General features: G+C 44.8%; 1 protein-coding gene and 1 non-coding gene across 2 annotated transcripts in view; one reads left to right on the forward strand and one right to left on the reverse strand.

Moving 5' to 3' along the window:
* Msh6 (DNA mismatch repair protein Msh6) overlaps window positions 1–17,810 on the forward strand; it is a 746,240-nt gene that overhangs the window by 286,113 nt on the left and 442,317 nt on the right. The gene's annotated exons all lie outside the window — the stretch shown is intronic.
* LOC145402521 (5S ribosomal RNA) lies at window positions 16,923–17,041 on the reverse strand. Its single transcript, XR_013897815.1, has one exon. It is a non-coding gene; the product is annotated as a 5S ribosomal RNA (ribosomal RNA).

A 17,810-nucleotide genomic window follows, 5' to 3' on the forward strand; every position in this document is an offset into this window, starting at 1 on the left:
TCCAAACACTTGACCACAAAACAAACATCAGCAAACTCTACAAAACACTAAACAGCATCACACTTTCCAACAGCAACATCACACAATCACATGCTTCCATCACAACAACAGACAACATACCCTCAAACAAACAACAAGCAAACACTCTCATCAATCACTTTTCACAACTAAACCTCCATCCTGACATAAGAGACAGTTCCCCATAGACCCAGACTACTCACCTTTCACTTACAACCAGATAAAGCACATCATTAACAACCTTAAGCACTCATCTGCCTGTGGACCAGACAACATAAGCAACATTCACCTTAAACACCTTGGACCACAAGGCATACAAGCACGCACCAACATACCAGACTACAGCTACTCACTCAACATAATACCCAACATCTGGAAGCATGGCATTATCATCACTATCCCTAAACCCAACAAAGACCCCACGTTACCTTCCTCACATCGCCCCATCACACTCCTCTGCGCCCCCTCTAAAGTCACTGAACGACTGGTACTACAACTAGTCACACCTCACATTCCCCTAGCCCAATCACAGCATGTCTTTAGGCCACTACACTCCACAAGCACCCTTCTTGCAGACCTTATGCAGAGAGTTTTCGATGGCATGAATTCAACTAGGCCACCACACAGAACACTCCTAATCACACTAGACACCAGTAAAGCTTTTGATGCCATTGCCCGCTACTACCTCACGAACTAAATACTCAACACAAACATGCACAATAACATAAAAAGATGGGTGGCAAACTACTTAACAGGCCTCTGTGCACATGTAACATTTGCCAGCCAGTCTTCTAACATCAGAAACTTCACAAACGGCATCCCCCAAGGATCTGTTTTGTCCTCTACACTCTTTAACCTATACATACACGACATACCCACACCCCACAGATACACATAGCTTCCTATGCAGATGATATAACACTTTACTGTATGGACCAAAATGCAAACACAGCTGCACACATCATCCAACCTTACTTCAACATGCTACACGAATGGTTCACCAGAGACAGGCTCAAAATAGCCCCAGCCAAATCTACAGTGACCCTTCTCACAAACTGGACAGCAGAACACAGTTACATCCCACACCTCACCATAAACAACACTCCCCTACCACACACACACACACACACACACACACACACACACACACACACACACACACACACACACACACACACACACACACACACACACACACACACACACACACACACACACACACACACACACACACAGAAAATCCTTGGTCTAACATACATCAGTGTCATTTAAACAACCCATCCCAAACATTAAAAATAAAATTTCACGAAGACTGATTGCCTTGAGGTCACTTGCCCATACAACATTCGGACACAACAAAGAAACCACCACCACAGTATACAAACAATACATACATTCAGTGATGAATTATGCAAGCCCTGCCTGGGCTCCTGACCTCACCAAAACACACTACAACACTGTACAGACCATCTAGAACAAGGCCCTAAAAATAATCACAGGCTGCACAGCTGCTACACCCACAGACCACCTACATCAAGAAACGAAAGTCCTCACAGTCAAGGATCACCTAGACATGAAAGGCACCCAGTTTCTTGCTGCAGCCTCGACAGACCCACAACATCCACTATATTACATGGCAGCACATCCACCCACACCAAGGAAAATCAAAATAACACCCAGCACATGATACCATACACAAATACTCTCATCTCTCCCCCTTTGCCCACCTCAGACCAGCTTCCAAAAGCATTTCCACACTCAGATCACTCGCTGCTCCGTTCAGTCACTTAAAGACAACACACAGCTGCATGCATGGCCTTCTGACATCCACCCTTCTGAATCCTATGTCCCTCGTGGGGAGAGGGTCCACCTGGTGAGGCTGAGACGTGGGCACCATCCAGCCCTCTTAAGCTACTAGAAGAGGCTGGATGACTCTATCACTGATGCCTGTCCAGGATGCAGCACAGCACCCCATACTATTAAGCACATTATGGAAGACTGCATTACACACAATCACCTATGGCAACAACACAACATACACTCTTTGAGAGCTCTGTGGGAAAGCCCGGTCTCGGCCATGGCCTTCCTAAGGGACTCAAGGCTTTTTGGCCAGACTGCCTAGGGAACAACAACAACAACTACTACTACTACTACTACTACTACTACTACTACTACTACTACTACTACTACGACCACTACCACCACCACCACCACCACTACTACCACTACTACTGCTGCTGCTGCCGCCGCCGCCTCCCCGCAGTCACACATGACAAAAATTTTTAACCGAAAGCAGTTTCTTTTGTTCGGGATATATTGCCTGAAGGCAATGTTCCCCCTCCATAACTCCAGACTCTCATCTACAATCAAGTCTCTGTAAGGAGAGAAAGTGGATGAGAATTGCGCCTTCAGGTAATCCATCCATCATCCAATCCTACATTGCCCCATGAGGAGCATAGGAGCCCGGGGCTAACACTAGGCAAATTCGGTGCATCCTGACAGTGTCGCCGGCTTTGCTGGGGTCCTCATTATCATAAAAATGGAGCCGGCTGAGAGTGTACTTTAATCTGTTTGTCCCCATAACTTTAACGAAGATGGGTGTTGACATACGGGGATCCACAGTCCAATGTGAAGGTAACTGATTCTTTTTTATCAGTCCCATCAATAGAACTAATGCCAGGAGTAGGTGCAACTTGTCGACAGATATGTTGACATCAAACAGCTGGCTATGGGGTGTTTGTGGGGCTGTGACACGGCAGAATGCTGCATACATGTTAGAAAGTATGCAGATTCTGAGAACCAACTCTCTAGTGAAGAAGCTTTTGAAGAACTCAATCCTCCTAGAGGATTGGTTCAACTCAGGAACAGTACAGCCTGCTGTGTCCCTGTGAGTAAATGGTTGATGAATGGGAACAAAATTGTTCCCATCCTATCACTCCCACGACACTTCATTCTCTGCTTCACCATCTCCACCATCACCACCACCATCCCGGTCATCAGGATGGGGAGGAAAACCAGAGGTCACCTTGGGAATATTTCCCTCCTCCTCACCATCCTCCCAACTGTCACCTTTTCTACCCGTATCTTTCCCTTTTCCTTTCCCCTTCCCCTTTCCTTTCATCCCGATACTACCAATAAGGGAGGAGGAAGCACTAAAATGAGGTGGGGAATTTCCATGGGGAAGGTCACGTGTGCCAGAGGTGCTGGGCTGATGTGACGCAGGCCTCTGTGATGTTAGTGGTTGTGCGCTCCTCTGCTCCCCATGTGAGTAAAACAAAGTACTACTCACCTTGTATTTTTTAATTTGTAAATCCTCCTTGGCTTTTGGCCCTTTACGGGGGGATCCTACCCATTTTGGCAGAGTGTGTTTAACATTTGGATCCTCCTGATACTCATCCTCACTAAAGGAATCGTTATACGATCGAGGGCAGCGGGGGGGTTATGGGAAGAGGCAGTGGTGGTGGGGCTGCCTGGGAGGATAACATCATCACCTTCATATATTTTGCCTTCCTGGTGGATGATACTTCTTCATCACTGCTTGATTCTGAGTCTGGCTGAACGTAATCCCCGTCAGCCACATTGTCCTCTAATGGGAAATCGCTTTCCCTATCATAGAGCACCTCAAGGAGAGAGTTAATCTTGTGCTGGGCTAGACCACAACGTGCCATAGTCCTCACTCACTCTCAAAATCAGATTGATGTGTCATGCTCCCACATGGGCCCAGATATGTGGTGATGACTCATGCCTGGCGGGTGAGGCCTAGAGAAGCACAGGAATATCCCCGTTTAGTGGTAGGTGGTGGCGACCATCATCCACTCACTTGATGTAGTGCTGCCCACTTCTTCCTTAGCCTTTATCATTCTTTTTCTGTGCCTGCCCTCATATCTTCCTATTTCTCCCATCTTTCCTGTCACTACTTAATGCCTTTCTTTCCATTACAGGTGGCTTTACATTCAGTGACAAGCCAAATGGTTTCCTGTAAGCCAAGAAACCATTTACAACGCAGGGTGCTAACCATATAACCAAACCATACATGCTTCCTACGTGTCAAGTGGGTTGGTGGATGGTTAGTGCCCCTCCCTGTAAAACAAATAACTCAGAGTCGGGTGGCCACCCCGTACGGGATTGTGGCGTCTGGCAATAGATAGATAGATAGATAGAATTTTTTGGTGCGTAATTTGAGTTTTCGAATTTTGGCAATTACCTGTATATCAGATTGCAGACGGATATGTACTTCGTTAGCACTGTCCGCGTGTACAGGGGCCGATGTTCATATATGCCGTTGGCACGGAGTGCGTTAAGAGTAAATGTAGATAAAACTAAAGTGATGGTATCTACGGCTGGTTGCAGTACTGTCAAAGAAGAGGGGGAGTGGCTGTGTGTGATTTCCACTAGGATGTGGGAAGTACAGTAATTCCATCTTGTGCAGTGTTTGTGATAAGTGTGTACATAAGGGATGTAGTGGTATTAGAGGTAGACTGTGTGATAACTCTGATTTCATGTGTGCAGTGTGTTGGGGAGAGCATTTGGAGATTGTCAGGCTTAAAAGGATTGAACGTGCTGGTGGGTCTCGTGAGTGTGTGGAAGAGTTTTGTAATTTGGGAGACATGTTATGTGCTGGAGGTGGGGCTGGTGCTAGCTCTGTAGCCAGAGTGAGGAATGGTTGGAAGAAATCCAGGGAGCTGTTGCCTTTCTTGACAAGAGGGCTCTCCCTCCGTGCTAATGGATCCTTGTATGCGGCATGTGTAAGAAGTATAATGCCGTATGGTAGTGAGACCTGGACAGTCAAGTAAGAGGATTTTCACGGACTCAGACATACAGAAATGACAGTTGTTAAGTGGATGTGCAGTGCGTCCTTGAGTTCGAGACCTGATGGGGCTAGATGAAAGAGTTGAGAGGTAGGATGGGACTGGAGTGCATTGGTGCTATGATGAGGAGAGGTAAATTGAGATACATGTGGAGAGGATGGGGGATGATAATTGGGTGCAGAAAGTGAGAAGTGTTAACGTTTGGGTTGGGTTTGCAAGAGGTAGACCAAAAAATACCTGGGATGAGGTCACTGAGGGTTACTTCAAGGAAAAGGGACTGAATTAGGGAAGCTGCCAGAGATCAGGCAGCTTGGAGAGCTGCCATATGATGACCAAGTGCCAACACACGCAAGCATGTTGGAGCCTGAGAATGTCGATACCAGAAGGAAGAAGACCCTGCAGAATTTTTTAAATTAAAATTTTCTGAACGCAGTTTACAACTGGACCTAGGCATGGAAGCGGGTGCCATAAACGCCCTATGGAATGGATGAACCAAGAAGCTGGGCTCCCCAGAGGCAATAAGAATGACTTTGAGAGATTTGAACAAGGTGATATAGCAGCAGGCATGTGGCTTAGGCCAAAGCCTCAAGTCTCTAAGTCAAGGCCCCAGCTTAGCTGTATACAGTAGACCCTCTTTATACTGGATCAGTTGGGGAGAAGCCCAGTCCATTTAATTCAGTAATTCAGTAAGTCTTACAGTCTCCTTCCCTGAAGTGGGATTTGAAGCACATAATGGAAAATCACTGAGTGAAATAGCATACTCTAGCACTTAAAATGAAATCTTTACCCATTTTCCACTTATGTGACAAATAATTTCACTCCCTTGTCAATGCACTTATTTATGACTAGCCTAAGTGGGGGGGGAGGGGGGAATATGCCGCCAGCATTGGTAACTGCGTTCTGGATCACCTCACATGTGGGAAGCAATCCGATTTGATTCATTAGACCAGTTTTGTCTGGATGATCCTGGTTTTTCCCGTTTACTGGTTGGTATCAGGTTTGTATGACGATTTGTCCAGGGACTTTGAGGTGTTCATTAAATCCGATGTCTGGTCTAGCAGGGTACAAGAAAGCGAGGGTCAACAGTATGTTATTCAGCTGTTGTTACTGTATACTCTACATGTCAATTAAGGTAAAATTTTAAAGATCTTTACCCGTCCCAGTCCCGGAGGGGTGTGGGGGCAGGTACAGTTTTCACTCGGTATGTCTGTCTGTCTGTCAACAACTTTACATGAAAACTACAGGCATACCCTGGTTTAACGATGCAGTTGGTTAAGTAAAAACCCATCACTAGATGGGGTATTGTATCTCGGGGTAAAGTTCTATCTATCTATCTATTGCCAGACACCATAATCCCGTAAGGGGTGGTCATTTGACTTTGAGTTATTTGTTTTACGAGGAGGGGCACTAACCCTCCACCAACCCACTTGCTGACACGTAGGGAGCACGTATGAGTTGGTTATATGGTTACCACCCAGCGTTGTAAATGGTTTCTTGGCTTACAGGAAACCATTTGGCTTGTCACTCAATGTAAAGCCACCTGTAAAGGAAAGAAAAGCAGTAAGTGACAAGAGAGATGGGAGAAATAGGAAGAGAGGATGACAGGCACAGAAAAAGAATGATAAAGGCTAAGGAAGTAGGCAGCACTACATCAAGTGAGTGGATGATGGTCGCCACTTATTTATATATACAATATTTATCCATAAGTTTCCTGCAGTACTAGTCGTTTATTTTCACTCCAGGCATTCACTTTAGGGATCCTTTTTTGAGGCTTGGGTTTCCCCCCCAACCAAGTCCTAAACCCACCCAAATGAGTCCCCAAAAAAGTTTAAAGCCAATGTAAATGGCCTAGCAGCTGTAAAAGAAGCTAACCTAAGCCTAAAACCAGTGCCCATCTCGCTTGTACCCAGTCAAGATCACTGGAGAATGCAATCTCCGACTCGTATTCAAACTCGGTAGAGAAGGAGCGGCAGCATTGTATGCAATCCCACCATCAGATGGTCCCAGGACAATTAAATTAACATCTATGCATAATAATAATGTATGCAAGACACAGAATCATCCAATGTGCAAATTGTTGTGGCAGAGAATCATTGATGTTTTGATGGGGAATTCTCTTGACAGGGAATGCGATCAATGATGCGATCATTATAGTCTTTTCAAAGGCCCATCTTTACGTTGTTTTTGTTATTGTTGTGGTTGCTGAGCTCTCTTGTTTTTTTCTCGTTTATTTTCCAACATATATTTAGAAATTCCTTTTTACTTTCAAAGCGTTTTCCCTTGAACAACCCAAATGTAAACACATGATTTATCGATTGATGATGCAATCGGAATAGCCTTTTCAACGGGCCCTCTTTATGTTGGTTTAGGTACTGTTCTGGTTGCTGAGCTTCTTTATTTTCTTCTCCCTTATTTTCCAGCATTTATTTGGAAATTCATTTGTATTTTCAAAGCGTTTTCCCTTGAACAACCGGAATGTAAACATGTGATTTATCAATCGATGATGCAATCATGGTATCCTTTTCAAAGACCCCTCTTTATGTTGTTTTAGCTATTGTTCTGGTTGCTGAGCTTCTTTATTTTATTTTTTCATATTTTCCAACATTTATTTAAAAATTCCTTTGTATTTTCAAAGCGTTTTTCCTTGAACAGCCCGAATGTAAACAAATGATTTATCAATGTCACAGTTTTCATCAGTGCATGAAATATTTACTCTAAAGTTTTCATAAGTACAATAATCCCTCCAATTTCCGACATAGAGCCAAAGGCATGTCTGGGACTTGGGAAAAATGCCCCTGGACAGGTACTTATAGACCCCAACCCAACCTAACTTTGAAAGCCACCTGGACATGCACAGCACCTGTTTAAAACCTTATACACAGAAATAAGGGACAGAAACCATGAAATAAATGAAAAAGAACCAGAGAATGAGAAATTAGAACTGAATATGGAAAATATTTAGCAGTGTACAGGGTACATACGACACGTCCGTGGCCGTCACGAAGATTAACCTGCCTCCTCTAAGGCTCTGACAGTGGTGAAACTGCTCTTGGAACGTGTACTATTGCGGCCAGGAGTTCTTAGCCACCCTTGTCCAGCCAACCCGTGTATGTGGCAGCGTCGTATTCACGGGCACAGAAGTTGCCTTCGATCGTCGAAAAATATCCCTTCAGCTTTGGGCTTGTACTAATGGATAAAGCAATAGTAATATTTACTTTGAAGGTTTGTCCCTGATAACACGATTATATCATACTGATTATTATTTAATAACTTGTTTCTCGTATAAAGCCAAGCAAGTGACATATTTGTATATTTAACTCCACTCCACGACTTCCTGTAGGTTTGAACCTGCGAACACAGAGTGAACAAGTTCGAAGCATTCATTTGTTACCAGGAGAGAGAGAGAAAGAGTTGCGGGAGCCCGTGAATTTTAGAGGAAAAAGGTGGAGAAATGAGGTGCTCAACACAGTTAAACGGGGATTTTTCCTTTCGTTTCGGTTGGCTTTCTATGCCTAGATGGCTAAATGAAGGTAGATTATGAAATATAATGACTGGATGACAAAGTGGTAATAGGGTCTGGCTAATGGTTGTTTGGTCCAAGGTGTGCAGTGGTATGCCTAATTTCAGGCAACGATCGCTGTTAAAAGTTGGATATTTTAAGTCCCATTTATTGTAAATATCTCCATGTATGTGTACAGTACGTGTATGCCCCTATGGACCTATTTTCACCCCATGAATATTTTTATCAATGGACATTTTCACCACTCGGAGCACAATCCCCCATGGACCTATTATCCTTAATGACTTTTTTTTTTTTTCCCCTAAGACTCCTACTTTTCTACGTAACCTATTTTCCCACGAACTAATTTTCCCCATTGATGTATTTTCTCCCCACGGACCAATTTCTCTGTCGACCTTGAATCTCTCCATGGATGCAGGTTTCCTACATGAACGTATACCCATGGATGTATTTGTCACAATGAACCTATATTCCCCATAATCCTGTTATCCGACGTGGTTATATCACCCACTGATGCGTGCAGTTCAAACACAGACCTCTTAACCAACAGACGTATTGCACGGTGGACCTGCTGTAACCCACTGGATATATATATCTACTTCAGCATGATTCCATAATAATATCCCCTGTGCACCGATATTCCCAACTCGGACATTAACTCAAATCACCTAACCGCAGTGGCCTGTTTTCCCACAATCCTTCCATCCACCTACACACCCACCCATCAACGCACATACCCACAACCTTACTCAGTACAGTATGCCTCAAGAGTAGGACGACACAAACCCGTCTCTTGCCTTGTCCTACAGGTAGCCCCACCACTCACCCCATTTAAACAATGCACGAACCCCACTCCACCCCACTTAACCAGCCCAACAACCCTTTCCCTCCCTCTCGCCCGCCCACTCCACCTAATCCGCCTGTGAAACAACCAGCCTACACTAACCAATCCACCCACCCAGTCACCAACCTACCAACCCGCATACCATGCACCACAAGTCAGATGACTTGCAATTCAACACACACACACACACACACACACACACACACACACACACAGAGGCGGGGTGGATTTCCTTACAAGAAAGATGAGTCTCACCGCTTAACTCAGTCTGTTGGTAGAAAATAGTACCGGATACTCTTTACAGGGAGTTTGTCAGGCCGTAGATAAGGGACTTCATTCCTGCTACATACACATGATTTTATGCGATATGAGTAAATAAGGTGCTCAAGCTAAACAGGGAATTTTTCCTATGCCTAATGACGAAGGCATTTATTTATCCCAGGATAACGTCTCCTCGGACAAAATGAAAGACGGGTTTTATTCTGAGTAACGCCAGTTGACTTTGTCAAATAATTTGGCAGGCCGCGTAACTTCTGTTAAATGCCTTATGTTTGCATTTTTTCTCTCTCTTGTGGTTGGCACCTGGAGATTTTTGGCAAACTCATGAGTATTTTTCTCATTAACTGGATATCTCTCTCTGGACAGAGAGGCAAATTACTTAAGCACAGCTTTTTGTTAAATCAACATGCTTTATCTCCTAATTCATTATTCCAACGAAACCAGTCCTAAAAAGAAAAAATATATATTACAAAACAAGGCAAGTTCTATGACTGATGGAAGAACTATTCACACTGTGGCCTGTTTCCAATGGATCACACGAATCCAGGGTTTCTCATCCCTTGCATTTCCCTGCGCCAGTCTGCCTCCACCTCATTATTCCAAAATTCACAGGCGCCCACCATACACGCTCTCTCTCTCTCTCTCTCTCTCTCTCTCGTGGTAACAAATGAGTGCTTTGAACACGTTCACTCTGTGTTCGCTGGTTCAAACCTACAGGAAGGCGTGGAGTGGAACCAAATATACATATTTGTCACTTGCTTGGCTCTATACGAGAAACAAGTTATTAAATAATTAGTATGATATATTCCTGTTATCAGGGACAAACCTTCAATGTACATATTACTATTGCTTTATCCATAAGTACAAGCCCAAAGCTGAAGGGATATTTTTCGACAGAAATGCATCGAAGGCAAACTCTGTGCTTGTGAATGCGACGCTGCCACATACACGGGTTGGCTGGACGAGGGTGGCTAAGAACTCCTGTCCGCAATAGTACAGTAATCCAGTGTTGTGCTGCCTTTAATCCTTTGCACTGATTATAATTGTTTAACACTGCACATTTTGTTCTTACTTGCATCATGCCAGTTGCAACACGCCAGTGTTGGACTCTGCACTTAATTTTTTGCACTCTGAATTCTAATTTCTTAGCACTGCACGGCACTGTAAATTCCCATGTGGTCTAGTGGTGAGGTATTGGAGTTTATTCACTGTTTATTCACAAAAATGAGCATGTGATGCAGCCATGGTGATGAGCATGCAGTCATGATGGTAGGTAGGCGGGAACTGGGGAGGGGAGGATGCAGGTGCACTCTACTATGCGCCAAAACACAGTTATTCGTCACCGCGCAGCAGATTTAACCCCTACACCGCGGGCTTGTTTACCAATAACTTGCGTGTGCCGCGGGGTTATTTGGGCTCCGACAGACTCTCAAAAAATATTTGCCAAAAATCAGTTATTAGTCCTGGAATAATAAAATTACATATGCTTATGGCACATACCTTCAGCTTTCTCCTGGAATGATTGTTGAGCCTTCGTCGGTTACCGTAGGACTTGTGGAGACCTCTGAAGTAGGGTAACGAAGTCTCCACTTTACACTTCCCGACAACCCGTAATATGATTACCACAGCCAGATACAAACACTATAAACACTATTCTACATTTTTCAAGTAGTTTGGGATCCATACTCAAAAAAAAAAACACTGTGAAAGCAATGGAAATTACGAGCGCGTCTGATCGTCTCACTGGCACTAGTTCGCTCATGGTAGCCTGTCATTTATTATTCATAAAACCCCTCACACTTTATATTTCTATTACTATATAACACTTATATATATCTACAGTCTTTATCCATAAGTTTCCTTCAGTAGTATTAGTTTATTGTCACTGTAGGGATTCAATTTCTTTCAGTAAAATACGTAGCATTCACTTTCTCGTCCTGTATACTGGCATTGAGAGTGAATGTCACTTTCATCTTCACTCTCATAACTCATAGCATTCAGACATGCTAGAGTGAAACTTTCACTTTCATTACTCCTAGGGTATATACTCGTAATCTTATAATACTACTCATTTACATTTCTATTTACGTTCTCTATTTTATTTACGTTATTTACATTTCTATTTTATTTACACTGTGTTGTGCACTGTCACTTGAAATAACTTATAAAACTATTTTCCATTGCTCACGTATATTTACATTCATTACTTTCACTTGCTGTTTACACATTATTTACACATTATTTACAATTCCACTTGCACTGTTTTACTCAATAGAAAGATCATAGTCACTCTTTTATCAATTGTCAGCCCTTTACCTCTTTCCACCCGAGGTTTAGTAGGGGGTAAAGGTCACAGAGCCATTTGCATGGGGGTGAAAAAAGGCCTTGAAGTCAGCAAGATGAAACGTACGTCCTCTCACTTCGGAAGATGAGACTACACTGATAACGCAGGGGCAGCCTAGAGGCCTGCTTTAGGGGTTATTCAGAGTTACCAATATTACTTCTTGAAACAGCTAAGTCTAGCACTGATATGATTGGCAGGAAATCTAGACAATACATTATAAATCTGGTAGTTCCAGGTGAATGTAAATATTCTCCTTCCCTCCTTACATGTATATTTATTACGAAAATAGATTAGAGGCCTACTTAGGAGATATATAATCAGAGCTACCAATGTTAAATCTTGAAACAGCTTTGTGTAGCACTGATATGATTGGCAGGAAATCTAGACAATACATTATAAATTAGGTAGTTCCAGGTGAATGTAAATATCATTTAGGCTTCTCCCTTCTCTCCTTACATGTATATTTATTACGAAAATAGATTATACGGCATATTTCAAGGGGAAAAAAACAGCGAAAATTAGCGAGCAGTGCACGTGAGGTGTTGTCAGGTGATAATTAGCCAATTCCAGGTGTATGGCACTCTCACTTACCTGATTTCTTACTTGTATATATTATTTGGTATAAGAATACGACATAGGGCTTATTTCAATGGATGAAATCAGTGAAAAATTCCAGGGAAGATTTACTTAGCGTAGCATGGCCGGGCAGGCGAGAGCATAGGGTAATGGAGGGGGGGTGGGGAGGGGAGTCAAGAACGGGGAGAAATGGCTAAATTGTCAACAATGGATGGGAGTACAGATGAGATTAGGAGTGCTGACTAGTGTAGGACATTGTCAGTACTGATAGATGATACAAGCCCCCACTGGAAAGCCCGGGTGAATTCAAAATAACACAGAATCACAAAAGCGACGCCCCGCGGTATGATCCCTTGCTCCCAAGCGTCACGAAAGTGACGCCCCGCGGTTAAGGGGTTAAAGTAGGGATGATCACATATTGGCATTTTGTGTGAGTGTGTGTGTGTGTGTGTGTGTGTGTGTGTGCGTGTGCGTGTGTGTGCGCGCGCGCGCGTCTGAGGACCCGAGCCCCTGAGGACCCGAGCCCAAAATGTCCGGGACTTGGACGTCCAGGTCTTAAAGTGATTACTAATATTTATTTAAAATTGTTATTATGTGCTCCATGATAGGTTAGATGACAGTTCATTGGTCAAACACGAAATATATTTTGTTGAGTTGCCTAGTTGTCCACAACGTTTTGTACCTCCACTGATGGGCGAATATCCGTACCCCAGATGACAGTGGTCACTCCACCTATGACTAAAACATTAATCTGAGTCTAAAACAGTTTATAAATCAACATAAACACAAAATTTAAGTCTAAAATATAATCAAAATTGGTTAAAAAAATCAAATCCATCGCAAACCCAGGGGTAGGCCTACGATAAGCGGAGTAGGGTGCTGTTTCAGCCTCCATCACTATTCCTGGGAATCGCATCTAGGGGTATTGTAAATCAGTGTTTGTCTGTACTGGTGTGAGTTTTACCAAAATTACAGGGATGATGGGCTGTGACATTCTGATCACCTAGTTAAATTTTGGGCCAAGGCCTAGGCTGTATGACAAAAAAATGTAAAAAAAAAAAATAATAATACGGTCGACCCTCTGTCTTTGCGGGGGTTAGGGGCCTGAGACCCCCGCAAAGATCGAAAACCCGTGTAAAATTGGTGCCCCCCTAAAAACACCCCTAGCCTCCCATTTCCTTCTTTAATGAAAGAAAACCCCTGTGTACATGACAATAAACACTTTATTTATAATTAAAGTATGAAAAAAATAGTTTAATTGCATAGGTGGATGGCCGCTCACACCACTCGTCACAGCTACACTCTCACCCTCCACTACCGTTACCATGGTAACCACTGCAGTTGTCACACCACTGCAGGAAACAAACAAAACATGTTTCGTAAATACTTCCTCCACCACTTCCTGTGTACAGTTTTGTTCTTGTACTGTACTTTTATACAATAATATACAATACTGTGCTTAATTGCTAACAAACGTGATAAGAAAAAGATATAAAAAGAGAGAGAGCTTGCCGCGAGAGATTCAAAACAATGCGGGGATGGCGCAGGTGGCGCTGCGGGCGGTATGCTGTGTGTGGCGCACGATTTGAATGTGTTTCCATTTTTCTCTGGACTTCAAAAAAGGTGATCTGGTTTCCCTGGTGACAAACCGCGAACAATCGAAACTGCAAACAGAGGAACCGCGAGGACAGAGGGTCGACTGTAATAATTTAAAAAATCATTTTTTTGTCATAACTCCTTTAGAATTCGTCAACATAAAACCAAAACTTTAAGTTGCATCTTTCAAATCTGCATGCTGTAACATTCCTCATTCAATCGGGGGATCACCCACCAGTTAGCGGTAGGAAGGTCAGTGTCAGGTGGGTCAGGCCTAAAATTTCAAATGGGCATAAAATCATCAGTTATCGCCAGATTTACACCAAATTTGATATGTGACATCTCTGACTAGATATCCTGTTGTGCTTATATGTTAGGACTAGCCAGGAACGGGTTTGCTGTGCCTTGGCTCTGCTTCTTGTTTTTCATTGATTTTGTGTTTGAGGAAGTATGAAGTGATTCTGCCAAATATGGTGTCTGAGTGGCACTCACCTTGTACTTGGTCTTCTTGCCAGTGTTCCGTGGAAACTCAAAGAAATTTGATAAGATAGATTTGATTGCCTTACTGTACTGACTGAAACCATGTTGTGCTGCTTCTGTGAGACTGCAGGATCATATATGTTGTAAGTGTGAACCTCAAAGGTATGATAGGCGGGGTTGCCCCGAAGCTGACAGATTGCCGCGCCCTTACTCTGGGCTAACGTGGACCTAGGTCAGGTAGTAAGATATATTCTTCCCTACACCTGTGGATATTGTTTCCAGGCCCATAATCCAGATACAGTACACAATTGATTAGTGTCATTTACTTTACTCTTAATAATCCAGGGGTCTAAATTATAACATTATTAACCCTTTAAATGCTGATCGTCGCGTTTGCGACACTCGGCGAAAAGGACATAACGGCGGATCGTCGCGTTTGCGATTCTAGTAAATTTTGAATAACCGCGGGCAAGCAGGCTCCAGCTGGTATTGTCTATCAGTACTGCCACCCTTTAGCTACTTTTAGCACACTTGACCTTTGTACCACTGACCTCCGTTGTTGCTAAGTATCATTTTTTTTTACCCACCCACGCACCGCTGCCCGGCCCCCCTCGTTGTGCTATATGGCAGCGCACAGACAGCTCAGACATGTCACTCTGCGCCTTCCTCTCGCAAGCTCTTTATGCTAATTGGAAACACTTGTTTCCCCAGTTGTCACACTAGCTTTTTTTCCCGCGGTTTGCCCGTGTTTAGCGTCAGTTTACCGCAATCTCTGAAGGTGACACCATGTCTCATTCAAGCTCTTCCGAGTCTGTGCCTTCCAGCCCTCCGAAAAAGGGCTTTGTGACCTCTACCCCGTCCAAACCCTTACTAGGAAGTGCTAAGGGCCTTAGTGACTCGGCTATAGGCATAGAATTATTGAAAGCTTCTATGGATTACGGTAGTGACGTTGGAGTGTTATCAAGCCTTGCCGAATCAGACACTCTATCGAGTGCTGAGTCTGAGGTGCAGGAAGAGACAATTCCTGTGCCTCTCACCTCAACAGGCAAGGCTCCAGTGAAAAAGGGAGTAGTGTATGGTAAGGGGGCCAAGAGGAAGCGAAGTGGTGACCCCGGTTCCCAGCCATTGTCCTCCTCAGACCGGCCATTGTCCCCTACACCAGGTCACGCTGCCTCCATACCGCCTCGCACTCCCAGCCCCGTTCTCTCGTCATCTTTGTCTGCTGTGCTTTCTCCTGAGTCTTCAAAGTCTCCTTCACCACCTTGGAAGGGAAGTAGGCAGTCTGGTTTGCATAGAGGTTTTCGTAGACCCCATCTTCGTGCTGGCATGAGTAGGAAAGTGTCTCCTAGTGCTAGAATTAGTGGTAAGGTTTCCCGCACTAGGCAACTCACCACTCAGGCTACTGCGAGTGACCTTGAACCTTCTCCTTATCTCCCCACCACCACCACCACCACACAGACACGACCTAGCTCACCCTCTGCCACACGGCCTGCCTCACCGCCTGCCTCACCGCCTGCCTCACCCACTGCCACACGGCCTGCCTCACCCCCCGCCGCCCCCACCCCCTCCCAGCCTAGGCAGGGCACTCTGGATGCCTTTGTGTGGTCTGAGGGCTCAGATTTTGTGCCAGAGGATCTGCCCTTTGATGCCACTGGGTGTGGGTTACAGGCTGACTTCCCTGTCCCCGAGGGTGGTGAATGTTTGGACTACCTGTTGGCCTTCCTGGAAAACGAAGTCATGGAGCAGATTTGTTCCGAGACGAACAGGTACGAAGGCCAATCTGCTGCAGTTCGTGAAGGTGAAGGTGAAGCTGCAATGCCATCCACGTCGCGGATGGCAGCATGGGTTCCTGTGACGATCCGGGAACTATATGTATTCATCGGCTTGATGCTTTTCATGCCACATAACTGGAAGCACAAGCTCGAGTACTGCAGTGCTGACGATCTTTGCCCCACACCCATCTTCAACAAGTACATGAGTCGTGATCGTTTCAGGCAACTCATGACGTACCTTCACTTTGCCAACGACGATGAGCCTTCCCAAACTGACCCCCTATGGAAAGTGAGGGGAATCCTGAACCTGATCAAGGACAAGTTTATGACGTTCCTTCGGCCCTTCAAGAAAGTAGTGATTGACGAGTCTTGGTTTTGTTCAGGGGCTGTCTTCGGTTCGTGCAGTATATTCCTAGCAAACGCCACCGCTTTGGAATAAAGTTTTTCGTGCTGTGCGACTGCAAGACGGGGTTCATCCTAGACTTCGTTATCTACACCGCCAGCAATGTGGACTTGGACAAGACTGACCCCCTTGGATTCTCTGGTTCTGTGGTGAAAGTTTCATTCATTCATTCATTCATTGCCAGACGCCATGTATCCCAAACAGGGTGGCCAAGGGCTTAGAGTTAATTGTTTTACAGGGAGGGGCACTAATCCTCCACCAACCCCACTTGACACATAGGGATGCCAACAGCATCTGGTGTTCCCAGGCGGTCACCTATCCAAGTACTAACCAGACCCAACGTTGCTTAACTTCGCTGATCGGACGGGAAGCGGTGTACTCAACGTAGTATGGCCGTTGGTGAAAGTGCTTCTGGAAAAGTACTTTGGTGGGAATCATGTCCTGTATATGGACAATTATTATACAGCTCCCAAACTCGCCAAGTACCTTTCAGAGCACGGCGTCGGATCCTGTGGCACTGTCAGGAGCAATAGGGCACACTACCCTGCCTTCCCCTAGGCTGAAGGATCAAAGCGGGGAGACTTGCACCTGAAAAATTCGGACAAGATGCTGGCGATCAGGTGGCACGACAAGAGGATCGTCAATGTGCTCACCACAGTTCACAAGGGGGAAATGCAAGCCACAGGGAAGGTCGACAGAAGGACTGACGATCCTGTGATGAAGCCTGATGCTGTAATTGACTACTACGTCAATATGCGGCTGGTGGACAAGTCAGATATGATGATCGGAGAGATTGACTGCCTGAGGAGGAACCGTCGCTGGTACAGGAAGGTGTTCTTGCACTTGCTTGATATGTGCATGCTGAACGCCTTCATCCTGTATAAGATCAAGAACAGGAAGCAGCTAACTACTCTCTCCGGCGGTTTTCTAAGACATGTGTGTACCAGCTGCCTCAGTGTTTTGGGCAGGTACTGCCATCAGGTCCCAGGCGCCACTCACACACACCTCCAGACCGCCTACAGTGCCAGGACTACCTTCAGCGACACCGCCTGGAGCCACTGCCTAGCACTGCCAAGAGGGGAAAAGCACTGAGGAGGTGTCATGTGTGCAGCCACACTACCAGGCAAGACAGAACATTTAGGCACACCTCCTTGCAGTGCAAAGAGTGCA

This window comes from Coenobita brevimanus, chromosome 57 (assembly GCF_032717465.1).
Source record: "Coenobita brevimanus isolate Jiangsu-jjx chromosome 57, ASM3271746v2, whole genome shotgun sequence".
Classification (NCBI taxonomy): Eukaryota; Metazoa; Arthropoda; class Malacostraca; order Decapoda; family Coenobitidae; genus Coenobita; species Coenobita brevimanus.